At 39.6% G+C, this 16,333-nt stretch overlaps 1 protein-coding gene across 4 annotated transcripts in view; it reads right to left on the reverse strand.

Annotated features, from left to right (window-relative positions):
- Positions 1–16,333, reverse strand: part of DLGAP1 (discs, large (Drosophila) homolog-associated protein 1) — a 144,350-nt gene that overhangs the window by 30,557 nt on the left and 97,460 nt on the right. The window lies entirely within an intron of this gene.

The following is a 16,333-nucleotide window of genomic DNA, read 5'->3' on the forward strand; positions in this document are numbered from 1 at the left end:
TATGGATTTAGAAGATTAGCTTGAGGTTCCCAGGTTAAAAACTATTGGCCTGTGTTTACAGAATTACATGCAGAAAGCACTACATGAAGAGAAAAACATCTTCCTTTAAGGGATAGCTGGCAGCTCTGCATTGCTGAAGTCCTGGAATGCTTTCAAACGAGGAAAGAAAGTCCATTAAGAACAAAAACAATCATGATATGCTCTATTTTTTAAGAAAATAAATGCAGGCATGAACCTGTGCAAAGTTCAGACACAAACATGTTAACATAAATTCTTATTAACAGTAATCATACGGCAAGAAATTATTCATCAGATCATTTTAATTGGCAGACGTCTATGCCACCCACATAAAAGGTAACTCTGCTACAGCTGTTCTACTCTCTGTTTGCACTGTATGTGCTTGTCGAGCCAGAAGCCATTATGGTATTAATTTGACTAGCTCAGATCCATATGCCTCATATCTCCTGATAGCTGTAGGAATAGTTATAGCGTAAAAGGTGTTTCCAGGGCATGAAATCACATGGGATTTTTTTTAAGGACTCTAGTATAATTTCTGATAACATGTCTGAACGCGTGTTAAACACATTGAATGCTAATGGAAAAAGAGCGTTTCACTAAGGTAGTGAGGGTTTTGAAACTATGATTCACTTCTGAAGAATCAAACAGAAACCACAGCATCTTTGAGAGAAGAGATGGCTAAAAATGAACTTGTCAAATTTTAACTCTGGGAAAGTGAATAGTTGATGGGGGTTAAAGGTGTTTTTCAAAGTGCTTATGACAAGACCAATATCTAGAACTAAGAGAAACAATGACAATTTTACAAAAGGGATTGTGAATTTGGTGCCGTTCTGCATTGGTTTTGATGCTGCCAAAAAGCATTTGTTGCGACTGTGCATGCTCAGGCAAATCAGCTGCTGTTGCTGCAGCACAAACGTTTACTCTGGGACTTATGGAGAATTGTGCGGGCTGCTGCTTGGGTGATGATATCCCAGAAACGACCCAGGTGGTTCGTGGTCTGGAGAATGTTCTCTGAGTGGTGGAAATGCAAGCTGAAATTCACCACTGAAGAATTCAAAGCACATACACACACATATATCCAGGTAACGCTTTGGGAAGCCTGTGCCAAACTTGTCCAACAGAGGTTTGTGTGCCATGAAATTTTGAAATTCAGCAAACTATAAATTACCCCATTTAAAATATGCTAGGCACGGTCATTGTGGAACTCCTGGGGAGATGCCAGGACCTTCAGGACACCCCAGCAAGGCACGCAAGTATAATTTTTCATACCTAGCATAGAGGGAAATACACAGAAACACACTTGAAAAGTGCTCTTAGGTAGGATAGAGAGCTTCAAAAATTAAAAGCAAGCATTAACAAGACTGGTCCCCACATCACTGGTCATCCCCCCCTAGAAAGAGAATCAATAGCAACTGTCTGTCAACAGCTACTGGGCACTCTGGACACAGCAGTACAAATACAGAAACGCCTGATTAAGATGTCTTTCATTCTGTTGGTAAATGTACTCAATGAGGAGTCTAATCCACACTGCAATGAAAGATGTTTGCACTCAGCTAATTAAATCTGAAGTTATTCTTTAAAAGGGGGAGAGAATTGACAAGTCATACGGTGAAATTGTAAAGAGAAAGAGCAAACGTTCTTTTAGCAAGTCAAAACAAATCCTCGGTTTCCTGGAGTCACGCAGCACATACTGTACAGCTCCGGAGAAGCAGAGTGTGCAAGTCATAAAAGAACCCCAGGCACTTCATTACTGGAAATGATGTAAGCTCCCGCCGCTCCGCTGCAGAAACGACAACAAAACAATGCTCCGGCCGCCGCCGCCTTTGGAGGCAGCTGCTCTCTAAATGTCGTAGCTGGCCGAGCCCTCCAAAGGGCTGAAGCACAACAACGAAAGGGATTCGGTGCATCAGTTTTTCTCCGGCTGCTTTCAAGAACCTGGCAACTTGTAACATGGCAACCTGAAGGATCTGCCGGCTTTTCAAGTGGCTACGGTATTTTAAATGCTAAGCTGCTTGAAAACAAAACGAGTACTCCCCAAGGAAAATGACAAAACCTTGGTGCTCTCCTTGTGCAGCCAAGAGAGGCTGAGCATTCAGTCGGTGCGGGAAGAGCACATCACATTGCTTTCTGTCCCCGTGGGCAAAGGGGAAGCTCATCCATCCAGCTGTCCCGCAGCAAAGATGGACTACCCAGGAGGAGGACTGAGGGAGAAGATTACAGGATCACGGGACACATGAAAAAGATGGAGAAATCCTCACTTCACACACAGGGAATTTTCAAGGGGTTTTGCACATGAAAGTTAGTTTAATTCATATCAGGAAGTGAATTTAGAGGGCTGTATAAATTCCCTGATAAATATGTTCTTGGACATGGATCAAGGAGCGAAGTTCTGTACGGAAACTGATCTGACTGGAGAGTCAAGTCGAAGTAGCCTAATTTTTCATTAAAATTGTTTAGATGTGGAGTTAATCAGAAACAACTTCTGAATAGCAAACTTACATATGAACCTTCAGTTTGTCACAACATAGAGAAGCTTTTCATATTAATTTCCAGAGCACACATGCTGCTGGAGCAGGTATACGTTTCTCTCCTAGGGCATATGCAAGGTTTAATCCAGAAACCAGTTAAGTCATGTGCAAGAATCCTGACTCTGAAAGCACCTTGAATCAGGCTCTGCATTTCCAGCTGTATCAATCCACTAAGCAATGCTCTCCTTTTCGTTTTGATCTTTATCCTGTTTCTGTGGCCTGCCTCCGGGTTACAGTTTAATCCCAAATACCCAGTGAAAAAGCACTTTCTCCAGATTAAAAAAAAAAAAAAAAAGAAGTCATGGTGTTTGTCCTCCTAGCCAGTATTTCCAAACAACTAGCTCATGGGACAGGAATTTGGAACAGGGAGTGTCAACCACCCAGTTCAGAAGGAAGTCTAATGATAAAAAAAATAATCCCAGATTGCATAATAATAAAGGCTTGAATTTGAATGTTTCATTGTAAGAGCACTTCAGTTGTTTAAACATGCTCACTAGGGAGATGAGCCCTCGGGAACAAACATCAGCACGCAAACACAGATTTTTAGCTCAGTGAATGGGTGCTCAGGAGAACCCCAGGGCAGATTACTAGTTGTGAAGAGATCAAATTCATGCAGTACTTTGAACAGTTCAAGTGATGAGATATGTAAGCAATATCTTTCTAATTTAGCAATCTCATATAAGCTTGGGTAACAAGTACAAGAATAAATGAAAGCACAAATTTAAAGTTAATTAAAATAATAGTGTTTCTCTTGAGAAACAGGACTAATTCCACAGTTTGAAAGGAGCAGCAAAGGACACAACTTGTGCACAACCAAGTATTACGGTACAAGGCAGGAGTTCTTCCAACCTGAACAGATAGATCTCATTCTTCTGATTTACTGCCTGTAATACAGGTGTGTTATCAGCAGTGCCCTCGCACCTCACACAACTGCGACACAAAACATGGATGTAGGCACATCCAAGCACACCTGGGCCTCACAACTGCAGCCCCTGAGCTCCCCACACAGAGGTGCAGTGCTCGATTTGGCTTGTTAGACTCAAACAGAGCTGGTTTTCTCCGTACCATGTACTTATAAAAAACTATTTTATCATATGGCAGATGGCTTCTGAAGATTCAGAGATTTGCTATCAAAAAACTGAAATGAAGATTTTCATAAGAAGTTCTAAACTGCCCAAGAGAATAATGCCAGAGTGAATTATGGATGTCATTATCCCAAATGAGAACTACCGAAATCTCTGTACCATGCCATCTTAATGGTTCTGCCAAGGCCATGCTTTTTCCATACCCCTACCACCGTGAAGACAGATATCTTATCCAACAAAAGCCTAAGCTACACTGGATTTGGAAATAGGCATAACTGATCACTAAAATCCCACAGAAATCTATACAAAGTATCTAAACTGGTTATACTTCACACAATAGCACCACAATATTAAGATTTAATATCCCATGTACTCTGAGGTCTAAAAGCTGGTGCTGGTCATCTTTGCATAAATCTGGACATTTTTGTTTGCAAGTAGGGTGCCTCCAGCTTCCCAGCTGGATACAGTAAAAGACCTCCTGAAACCTAAGAGACGGGTCAGACTAAGTATGGCTCATCTTGCATCTCAAATGGATCGAGTTAGAAAATCTGCACATGCATAGTCAGTGGACGACAGGTGAATATTTCTCCAGCAGGGTTTTTTTTGTTTTGGTTTGGTTTTGGTTTTTGGTTTTTTTTTTTCTTTTAATGTCTGCTAATGGAAGCTGCTGATACCAGTCAGAAGTTTAATTGCTATCCCAGGGAAGCTGAATTAGTGTACAGAGAACAGGTGAGACAGCCAAAGGTGTCTGCTAAATGCAGTTTATCACTAGGGTATCACCACAAATTATGGACGCACAGACAAAATTCAGTGCATGTAGGCGTACTATGAGACCCACTTCTCTCCTTGTCCTATATAGCCCTAACTTAACTTCTCTATACATAAAAATTACCAGTACGTTAACAGCACACAACTTAAGCAATTCAACTCATTTGGCCTCAAAGCCAAGAAGTCTATAAACAACTGAAACTCTGGAAAAAAATTTTCGCATAAACTGAAAGTCATTACCCAAAGTGGATCATTGCTAGGATGGCTTATAATACTTTACTCCTAAAACCAATAATCATTACTCGTGTCAAGCGATTAGGAATCAACTTTACCTTTCCTGAAGACAGAGATAAAATAGGTAAGAATATGACGATGTGCAAACCCTAGATTTCATTTCAGTTAATGTATACGAGCTCCCTTGCCTTTTCAGCCCTGGAGTGAGCAGCTGGAGGGGACAACAGTAGCATTTCTTTCTGCTGTTCCCTTGTCAGCAGCTATGTCCATGAGATCGACCTGCACTGTACCTGTGGAGGTGGTGCTTTACAGTCGGGTTCCATCCTGGCCATTGGCTGATGGGACGTGATAAAGTTATGTACCCGCTGACAACATATGAATAGCTGCTCAAACTGAAATTCAGTCTGGCTGAAAAGGAAGACAGAATTGAAACTATTTTCGCCTTGTCCTTAAACTCTGGCTACCAGCAAAGCATCTGGAAAAACACCCTCAAGATCTGCAGGGGTGATGATGTGAGTCTGTTCCAGACAGCTGCTCTCTGAGAACTTCGAAGATTCAAAGTGCTTTAAAACAGTCATGGTAGGAGGTATCTGATACAGAACATCAGCCTCTACATTCAATAAAGCATGTTGGAGAAGAGTGAAATGAAAAAAGAAAAACAATACAGCAGCATGGTCTTTTTAAGTTAGCATACGAATTATTTACCATCTCTTTTCATCTGTACAGCATTTTTTTTCCAGAGAAAATCAGGGAAACACTGATCTATAGCTTAAACTAAGTCTAGCAAACCATTCAAATGCTTTCTCCACTCAAGTACTTCACCAAATGCTTTATGCTTCCCCGCCTTTCCGAAAACAAGAAACATTAGAATTTCAGATTAAAAAAAGGTTATTTTATGTTTCAGAACTTACATGTCATAAAATCACCATGGTAAGAAATTCATAAGCTTTCTGAATATCAATACATTCATTTTATAAAAGGTATTTATGGAAAACAGAGGAAACCTTGTGAAATATGGTAGTTTATCCCACTTAAACCAAGAATGTGTAACAGTAAATAAATGCAATAATATGCAGCTTGATGAAATCAGATCCTTTTCCCATATATTTTCCAGGAAGCAACTTCACTTTGATGTAACACTTTGTTATGTGTTACTGCAGCACTCTCAAATTCCAGAATTTGCATATTTTTCCCTCTGGCAACACTGTTAATAAAACAAAATGGGCATTTTTTTTTTTTTAATGTGGAGTTGTACTAACCAAATACAGACACATATATGTAAGCAGCTATTTAAGTAAAAACACAGTGCAAGAATCAAAGCCTGGATTTTCAGAAACGCAGGGGGTTGAACTTTCTGTAGGTATCCAGCCACCTTAGGTAGGAAGTTGTACTTAAGAATTTTAAATCCAAGCATACTCTGAAAAAATGATCACTTATTTTTTTGACTACCGAGGAATGGTTGGCTGTAAAGACTTGGGCTGCAAGTGCACATTACAAGTTCTTAGGGCTAATCACTTGAAAACCTGTCTCTTATTTACCTTTCTGAATTGGATCTGAATTCCCGAAAACCTGACCAGAAACCTATACCAGTAGCTCTCAACATATAGTTTGAAAACCCGACCAGAAACCTAATTTCCAGACTATACCAGTAGCTCTCAACATATAGTTGAGCAGCGAGCATGCTGCAGTGGAACCCACACTTGCCACTCTGTTTGGGCATGTTACCATAGGTGCTATTTCTTGATCATGTAATATTTGTAACCACTGGTGCTTGACATATTAATATACTCTTGTATATACGGTTTCTCTTCAGTTACATATGAGATATTTAATATCTGAGCAGCCAATACACAGGAGACTTGAATCCTATCAAACCTGGAGATATACCAGGGCAGATATGTGGTGAGAATCAAGTGTGCATGTTATTCATGAAGCAAGTACTGTGCATCACGCCCTTCTTTGCTGTTCTTTAAGCAGTACTGCATTTTGTCCTTCCTGATCCTTTGCTGCCAGTCTCTCATCCTCCCACGGTGGCAATGGAGATGACTGATGATAAAGCAAGTTAGCAGTCAGTCATTTTAAGATGAGCTTGTCACGAATTTCATGGAGAAATTGCAGGTTGAAATTGTACAGCTTTTGTCATGTAGGAGGTTGGAGCAGAGAATAATTAAGGTTCTCCTCTTCTAAATCTGTGAATCCCAGAAACTAACCTGTGAACCTAGAGGACACTTAAGCAAGGCAATTATGTCTTAGTAATCTGATAATGTAGCATTTAAGCTAGCTGGATATTAACGTAGTTGGACATCACTGTTTTCAACATTACTGCAAGGATTTTCTTTTTGAGTTCTTCACTGCAACTAACTTTCAAAAGGCAGTATTTGGCTGGGGTAGTGACACTTCAAAGTGTGATTCCTGTATAAGAAAGAAATATCTGTAAAAGTTGCTCCCTCTTCCTCAATCTGGAAAGCTACCTTCTTTGTTTGCTGCTGATGTTAGCAAGAAAACAAGCTTCTACTGGTTTTTACTCCCAGTGGTTTTCTGAATACTTAATAAACTTAAGGTGGGGTAAGCAGAATTCTGTATCATTGCACATGTTGGCACCAAGCTGGTCTCACAGAATTTGATTAGTGATGCATCTAAATTGGCTCAGAAATCAATTAGTTTAAATTGCTACAAATCCACCCCTGATGTGTGTGTACACATTTAGAAGTGGATATGACTGATAAGGTCTTTTTTTATAAACCTAAATGAAAACGCAGTGGAAATAAGAGTGATTGATTGATTCAAAGAGTTTATCCCAATTAACTGTGTTGGTTCACTGATTTTAAACTGATTTCCTTTTATGTCATGGTGTGCAAACAAGCTGTATATTGCTAGCAATTAAATCCAGTTGAATCCACTGAAAACTGCATAGGTATATTTTAATCTGATGACAATTTGTGATGTTTAAGAGCCTTCTTTAATTTTCTGAGTCAAAATCAGTTCTCAGAGTTGCTTTGCTTAAGTTAAGTTGTGCCTACATGGTTTGGTTCTGTTTATATCTGGGAACCACATCCTGGGCTGCATCAAAAGAAGCGTGGCCAGCAGGTCGAAGGAGGTGCTTCTTCTCCTCTACTCTACTCTGGTGAGACCCCACCTGGAGTACTGCGTCCAGCTCTGAAGTCCTCAGCACAGGAAAGACACGGATCTGTTGGAGCAGGTCCCGAGGAGGGCCACAAAAATGATCAGAGGCACGGGGCACTTCTCCTGTGAGAACAGGCTGAGAGAGTTGGGATTGTCCAGCCTTGAGAAGAGAAGGCTCTGGGGAGACATTATAGTGGCCTTCCAGTACTTAAGGGGGGCCTACAGGAAAGATGGGGATAAACTTTTTAGTGGGGCCTGTTGTTGTAGGACAAGGGCTAATGGTTTTAAACTAAAAGAGGGTAAGTTTAGACTAGATATAAAGAAGAAATTTTTTACAATGAGGGTGGTGAAACACCGGCACAGGTTGCCCAGAGAGGTGGTAGATGCCCAATCCCTGGAAACATTCAAGGTCAGGTCGGACAGGGCCCTGAGCAACCTAATCTAGTTGAAGATGTCCCTGCTCATTGCAGTGGGATTGGACTAGATGACCTTTAAAGGTCCATTCCAATCCAAACCATTCTACAATTATATGATTTTTTAAAAGGTATAATAAAACACAAAATACAGTGGGCAGCGTTGTTACTGATGAACTTTTCAAAGTTGACCCACACTGGGGAAGTTTTACATTATGAGACAGGTGTACATATATACATATGGGACAGTTATATTCCTCCAGTCATTAGGGTACGGGTATATACAGCAAGTACAGAAATGTAGATACACCAGTTTTCCATGTTATTCAGCCCCAAGGCTGTTCAAAAGCTTTTAAGCAATCAAGAAAGTCATTGCTCTGACACAGAGTATTCACATGTGCCTAATACAACCTATGTGAGATGGAATTTACTATTTTTGGTACAGTAGCTACCTACTTTATTAAACAAACTACCTCGTGATGCTGATGAGTGTAGGTTGTGACTGCTCACAGCGGAAAGCACTTTGTCACCTGATCCAGCAAAGGACTCAAATCTCTTTAAACTCTTATCTTAAAAGAAAGTATATGCTTAAGCTTTTTTACTCAGTCCCCAATGGCATCAAGGCTTTACTGCTCTCACATTGTCTCAGAAGTCTACTTTTCAATTTGTTTTGAGAATCTTGTTTTCTGCTACTTGATATTTAAGATTATAATAAATAGTTTGGCTAAGAGTTAAAAGTTATTCAAATGACAGCAATGATGAAAGACTGCTGTGTTTTAATCAGCTATATGTTAGGAAGAAACTGTACAAATGCCAAAGACAAGAAAATAAAAGCCAATACAAACTAAAAGAAGAATGTGATTGATAAAAGCAACATGAACAACTTCTTAGCTACTATAAATTGCCATGAAGCTCCACAAGAATTGTATCAGTTTCAGTGTACTTCACTATAACTCAAAAGAGTTATGCAGGTATAACAACACACTGTTATTCTTATAGATAATTACTAATAAACATAAATGTAGAAAACCAGCATTCAGGAAGAAAAGTATCATGTGGGCACGAGCAAGAACATCTGTTCAGTCAGGGAAGTACTGACTTGTTTTTACTCAGCCAGTACTGCATTTTTCAGCACACTTACTGCTTTTGGGGTGTTCCAGTCCAAGCAGGAATAAAAAAGGAATGTCTAAAACAAGCAAGTTATGCTTGCATATTTCCTAAAAAAAAAAACCAAACCAAACCAAAACCAAAAGCAAGAGCCGCTTGTAGCAGAGGGAAGGAAGGGAAGAAGGGAAAATATGACTAAATTCCTGCTCCGGGCTGAACAGTAACTTGTCACCTGAGAGAGAGAATTATGACCCAACTCAAAAGTCCTGCCTCCCCTGTGGTCCTGATAAGGTTATCAGATGACCTGCTAAAAGTCACCTGTCGGGGCAGATCCTCTAGCGCCGTGGGGGAAAATACAATCCCTTCTCAAATGAGAAGAAAATGTAGACAAAGGGTTTACAGAAGAAATTATACTTATCTTTGGCCAAATTTCAGTTAAATAGCAAAACTAACTCAAGCCTGAGGACATTAACATTTTTTTAAAACCTGGAAAAAATGGAATTGCTTGGTGAACAAGGCATATGAAAAATGTGTATGAAATATGTATTCTGTGTTGAGAGGAATTAAAATCTACACCAAAACCTGATTTCTATCTTCTCATTTTACATTCAAATTAGTAAGTTGCGTCCTTGATCAGTGACAGGTTTGAGGTCACTGTGAGTGACCTCTTCCTTTTATCTATTTGCTTGTTTTTACAACAAGAGTCGTAGTTAATAATGCAACAAATCAGCTGAAAGATTTCTTACTGGCTTGGCGTGAGGAATTTCTAGTGATCAGCCTGAGCACAAAAAATATTGACATCTCATTTACAGTCACCATAGTGCTCATTTATAGTCACCATAGTGTACAGATGAGAGCATTTCAATAAATCAGAGTCCAAAAATCACTTGTTGGGAGCCCTGGACTAGCAAGAGGACATCACCAATTCCCAGAAGACATTTAGACAAAGAAAGACGGGGGCCCCGGCACACATGAAAGAAGACAGACCAGTCTTGCGTTACTTTTAAACAAGATTTGAGTGAAAGACATTCTCATTCCTTTACACATATTTATCCATTTATTAAAGAAATGCTTGTAAAACCGGCCTTGAAGAAATTCAGATTCACAGTTTGTAGGAGATGTCAGACACAAACTCCCTAACTTCCTTGGAGACATCAGCTGCATGTTTGATGATAATCCAAGGTTGTTTTTTTTTTTTTTTCTATTTCTTTGTTTCTTTTTTATTTAAAAAAACCCATCAGTTTAGCAGAGGTGGAAATTGTAATCTCGCCAACATGATCCTGAAACCCTGATGGCAGAATTCATGTCATATCATTCCAGTGGCAAAAAACAGAGGTTTATTTTACATAATTTCCACAAGGACAAGAAGCATTGTCACAGTATAGAACCAATGTGAGTAAACTTTACTATCCCAAAACCACATAGTATTTATTTTCCAATTACAATTTCCTTTAGCCAGAGATTTTGGAATTAGTGCTCGTGGTCTCAGCCTGGGATAAACCTCCCTCTTCCCTAACCCCTAGATAGCAAAATAATAGTAGCATTTCTTACATTGACATCATTTTAAAAAATGAATGATGCATTTTGTCCTGGGGTAGGTAAAAGGTAAACCCAGATGTTTTGTGCTGGATAAGTTAAAAGGTAAACCCAGGCCATCTATTTAATACGTAAAAAGAGAAAGAACACACGCCCAAATGAATTTTGACACTTCAAAGTATTTAGACCTTTTGAATCTCTAGACTACAGAAGTGCTTTCTGAAGATCAGAAGGCCAATACAAAATCTTTGTGAACACCAGCAAAGTGAATCCTACAAATCCATACAATTTGACATGTGCATTGCAAATCCTGCACACCCCTAAGTGCATGAGATGCTGGAAAGAGCCTAGACCAAATTTTTAACCAAAGTTCTAATTTTTGAGGTATCTTCCTATCATTTTCTGCCACTGCCTGAAATGTCTTCTTTAATCACTTCTCTAATAAAGCCCATTTATTGCATACAGCTATTCCTCCTACAAACTTCGTGTTTCATTGGGAATAAAAATCTCAGCCTGTGAGATTCACTGGCTCGCTGTGAATCAGCAGGTAACCCAAACCTCTGACCGAAGATGCTCCCATGGGCTTATGGGATGTGAAACAAAGGGGAAGAATCAGGTCTGGATCCTCTTGTCCAAAATGGTCAGTTAAAAATAAATAAATGAGTAAACTAATAGAAATATCTGTGAACGTTCTACGAAAACAAGGATGCTTAGCAGAGCAACCTGCAACCTGGTTCAACTCAGGCTGTTCAGTTCAGCTCTGCTTTGCTTGAAAACCTTTATATGACCTCGATTTCTGTTTGCACGGATGTTTGAAGAATGTCTGTCTTAATACCAGCACCTTTATCTGCCTGGTTAACATTGCTGAGAACATGTGGTTATTCATTATTTGTTATTCTCATCAAATTGCAGAGTCTGAGCAGTATCACTGTCAAATGCCAATCACCCATCACAAAAAGCAAATAATTAAAATGGACAGATGATGAATAATCCACAGGCCAGGGTCGTCTTTTTGTAAATTCTCTGTTAACAATTGATAAACAAATATGTGTGTAATAATGAGAACTGTTCGCAAACAACTTGTGAACTGGGGAAAATTATAAATTCAAGATTAAAATCAGTTCCAGAGAGTAAATCAGTCAGCTCTTGTTACCAACAATATTAATATCATTTACTTTTTATCACAGGGGATCTAAGAGGATACACAGACTGTGTGTAGCTGTAGGTCACAGCAGCATCATCCACGGCTGCACTGCACCCAGCTGAGAGGACGGTTTGAGGCTAGTTGGATGTTTTCCAGAAGAGCTATTACTCTGGAGTAATTTTGCATTTTGGAAGTGGTTTAAACTGAATCACTACACCCCCACTTTTTATTTGGGATTAAGGGTATCCAGACAAAGAGTTATTCTGGAATAACCACGGTACTTTTGGAGAATTTCCAGAGTTAAGGAGACTGCTGCAGCGGGGAGCGCAGCACACTGAGCCAGTAGTCGCCTCCTGTGACCTTTGTTTTCTTCGGAGTCTGTCAAACTGATGGCAGGTCTAATTCCCTTCAGCTTTTAAAGACTAAAAAGGGCAATATTCAGGGTTCTTTGGCTGAGTGACTTGGGTGAAGAAAACAGCAACGAAGAGTGTGCATGAACTCAACTCTAAGATTTCTCAGGGCACAGACTTTCCTACCTGAAGAGTGATTAGAAAAAATGTGAACAATTAGATTTTAATAATTTCAAAGGCATCTTGTTACATCCACAATGGCATTCTTTTGTGTACAAAATTGCTGTTTAACCCATGTACACCAGGAGTGAAATCTACTCATAAAATCAAAAGGAACTTTCTTGACAGTTTTCCTGAATTTAGCACTTAGGACTGTGGATGAGTCATATTTTCCTTGTTATCCCATTCAGTTGACTTTTCTATACATGTCTTGAATGTGCTATGTATTAACAGCCAAGTAGGCCACCACAGCAGTTTTCTTTGAGATTGGGAACCTGCTGATTTGACCTGTTTATCAAAAGAAAAGTGTCATCTCAACAGGACAAGATTGTTTCATATTTTTCCACTTTATTTTCCTCTTGTGAGCAATTTCTTTTTAACCCCCTAGAGCCAAGTAAAAAGCGACTTGTCTAGAGGATTTTCTTTTTCTTCTTTTCTAATATTTGTACATCATTCAAGAAAAAAATACAGAAACATTTTTCTTTATATAAAAGTTGAAATTGTGGAGTTAGAGAAGCACACCCTTAATGTTCTTTATATATGTCTGCGTGGAACCTCTTTGTGGCAATTTTTAAGCACAGGCAATGGAATTTAGACTCTTGAAAGAGAAAATAAATGTCTATATTTATGAAACAACTCTATAAGTGTAAAACCTGTCATAATAGAAATGAGAAGACAATCATTTCAAACCATGCGATGCTCACACAACAGAATGGACTTGAGCTCCGTTGAGCATGTTAGAGTCTTTCCTGATGGAAGGCACTATTCACTGTAATTTAAGTTAGTATTACAGTCAAAGAGCTTTTGGTTTTAAAAGTGTCCTAAACTGCTCTGAAATGTTCCAGGGATTTGTTTTCCTCACTTCCCATGTTACAAGTTAAAAGTAAGATCTCCTAGATCATAGTATTAGCCTCACTAAGGAGAACTGAGCCTGCAATGCTTTCCCCTCCCCCATAAATTAGATGTTGTCAAAAGAAAAAATGGATTTAAAAGGCTACTTTTCACATTCTTCAGCCTGCTGCATGCCACTTGGTTCAGAACTAAGCTTCCCGTGAGCTTCCACAGCCTGCCATGTGTGAAATCCATCCTACGTGACAATTTTAACATCAGTTGCATCATTAACACATGTTCCTGTCTGCACAATGTTTTTTTGCACTTTGCCAGATGAGGCAGAGGGTTGATGAATTGTTACTGTGCACATGCAATTTTCTAATAAAAACAATATGGGCATTATTATTCTTGGAAATGCCTTCGGAAAATCTTACTCTACGTTGTATAATATGCATCAGGGTGACAGGTAGGTGAGGTGCTGGAAGTGTACGTGGAGTAAGAAAGAGGAGTCCACAGGTACAATAAATACCTGTGCGCATGCGCTTGTCTGAATACACAAATCTAGCCACCCATGCATACACATACAAAACTGTGTTCATCTTGAACTCTGCCTTAGAGTTTTGCTTTCGTTCTCATCTTACACGATGCAACAAATTTCAAGGCATGCTTTTCTCCTGAGCTTCGATTTGTATCTTTGGTTTCTTATAGGATGCTCCTTTGGGTGGCATTCTCATCTCCCTCAGCGTATGAGACTGGGAGGGATTATTTGGTCTGTCCATAGCTTCCGTGCAATACATGTTCAGTCCCAAAGTATCTTTTGACACTAACCATTCTTACTCAAACCACAAAATATCCCCAAACTAGATGAAAACACATAGAACTTGCAGGAAAAAAAAGGCTAAAACCTCAAAAGTGAAATGCTATGGGAAGAAAGCAGAAAAGCTTCAAGGGCTCAGCCAGTGTCATGGGTCCTTCTCGATGAGGGTGAAGCTTCCAGGTGATCCTTTCCTAGAGGAAAAGTAGTTTATTTGACACCACGGATTAGAGTTAGGAGGCCAGTGTCTCCATCATTAACTGGTTTGGTTCCAAATACAACTTAGTTCCCTGCCAGTTCTTCACTTCACAGAACAGCATATGAAGAGATACTCAGAAATCGTTTTTCTGGAAATAGTTTTTTCAGCTTTGAGGTAAGTGTATGTGCATGTGCATGTATTTGTATAAAGGTGTTACTGGGACATGGAGGGAATTATAGTTAATAGCACCAGATGTCCTACGGCTTTGTGTCAAAGACAAAAAACCTGCAGCTCGGTTGCTCACACAACCTGCTTGCTATGGGCTAAAAAAAATTCTGCTTATGAACAAAATAATACACATTATTTCACTGCTCATTCTAGCACCAACCCTATAATTACTGCATTCTCAACTATCTTCCACATTCCCCTTGAGCTGTGAATTACAAGCTTTCAGCATATTGGATACTAGTACTGTGGCATGATTAGATTACCATTTCCACAGGTTGCCAAAGCAGAAGAATAGCTCATCTAAGTATGAATAGATTCATTTACTTGGAGAGAATTTTCTTTACCTTTCAGACTAATCATCTGTGTCTAACACAGGCTAAAAAGAACAGAAATTCTTTGCAGGTTAGCTTCTCTTAGAACATAAAATTAAACCCCTAGTTTTTATATCCCAACATTTGATGGTATGCAGATTTGGGGGTTTTGTCTGGCTGCTCAGAAGAGAGCTGTTGTTTTTGCAGAATGCAGATACAGACCTGTTTTCTGTTGTAGACCGAATGCATTAGTTACTAAGGAGGCTGGAGCATAATGAAAAGTAGCCATTTTGTGTTCATTTTGTGCACAGCCTCGGAGAGGAGAAGCACACATATCCATGTCATTTTTGATGTGCCATTGAATAGAATATAAAGATTATAAATATTTTATTAGTCATTTACGGGTTAAAAAGGTAATTTGCACAAAGTAAATATTTCCCTTTGGAATTCAGGAAAACATAGCAGGTTTGAATTTGAAATAAGAACCAGCATTTGAAGGTATTTGTTATTTGCAGACTATTCATAGTGTGAAAATTTAACTCTGTGTGTTCAGAAATACTCGGATCACCAGTATGCCAGTAACACCTGTTCCAGTGCTACTAAGCAGCCGTAACCCCAGCCCAAAAAGCAGCACCTATCAGATTCACAGCTCTCTTGTGCTGCCACAACTGCAGGCAAAGCAGGCAGGTCAGTCCACTCTACTTTTGAGTATATAGGTAATAGATCCCATGCAACATGCTTGGCTTTTTTCTGGGGAAGCTGATCTACCGCACGTGGCGCTGCAGGTTGGGAACAGCCTCAGTGGCTCACCGGCTCCACTCGCCCACCGGTGATGGAAAGCTGGTTTGGCTCAAATGCATTCACATCTTTGCCCTACATGACGGCATAAACTAGACAGCCCCACAAACTGCCTTCCCAGCCGTTCGCATCTAACAAAAGGTTTTTGGTGGATGCGAAGGCTGACCCGTGCAGAACGCTGGAGAAGTTGGTGAAAACTCGTAGGTCCTTCCATCAGGGAGCAGCCTTTGTGGCCCATCCCTTACGTTCGTAAATGAAATTCCTGCCACACATTTGTGGCCTGCTCAGCACTCTTATTGCCCATGTTTTAACTCTCAAGCTTATGATTTTATTATTTTAATATGGTCTCCAGACCATCTGCAAACCACCTACAGGGCCTGGCAGCTCACACAGTTTGGGAAACATTGCCTTATGATACTCCTCTGTAGTTATTACATTAAAAGCTTGTTAAAAAGGCAAATCTAAACAACTTTGGAGATGTTCAAGGAGAACCACAGATTTCTTCTTGACATGCATCATTATGTAGCAAAAGAACATTCGGTGAAACACAAGGATATTTATTATTCAACAGATTACACTCTGTTGCAACTTAAGCTAGTCTGGGAAAAAAAAAAAAAAAGACAGCAT

The sequence above is a fragment of the Charadrius vociferus genome, unplaced genomic scaffold (genome assembly GCF_000708025.1).
Source record: "Charadrius vociferus isolate BGI_N301 unplaced genomic scaffold, ASM70802v2 scaffold202, whole genome shotgun sequence".
NCBI classification, from domain to species: Eukaryota; Metazoa; Chordata; class Aves; order Charadriiformes; family Charadriidae; genus Charadrius; species Charadrius vociferus.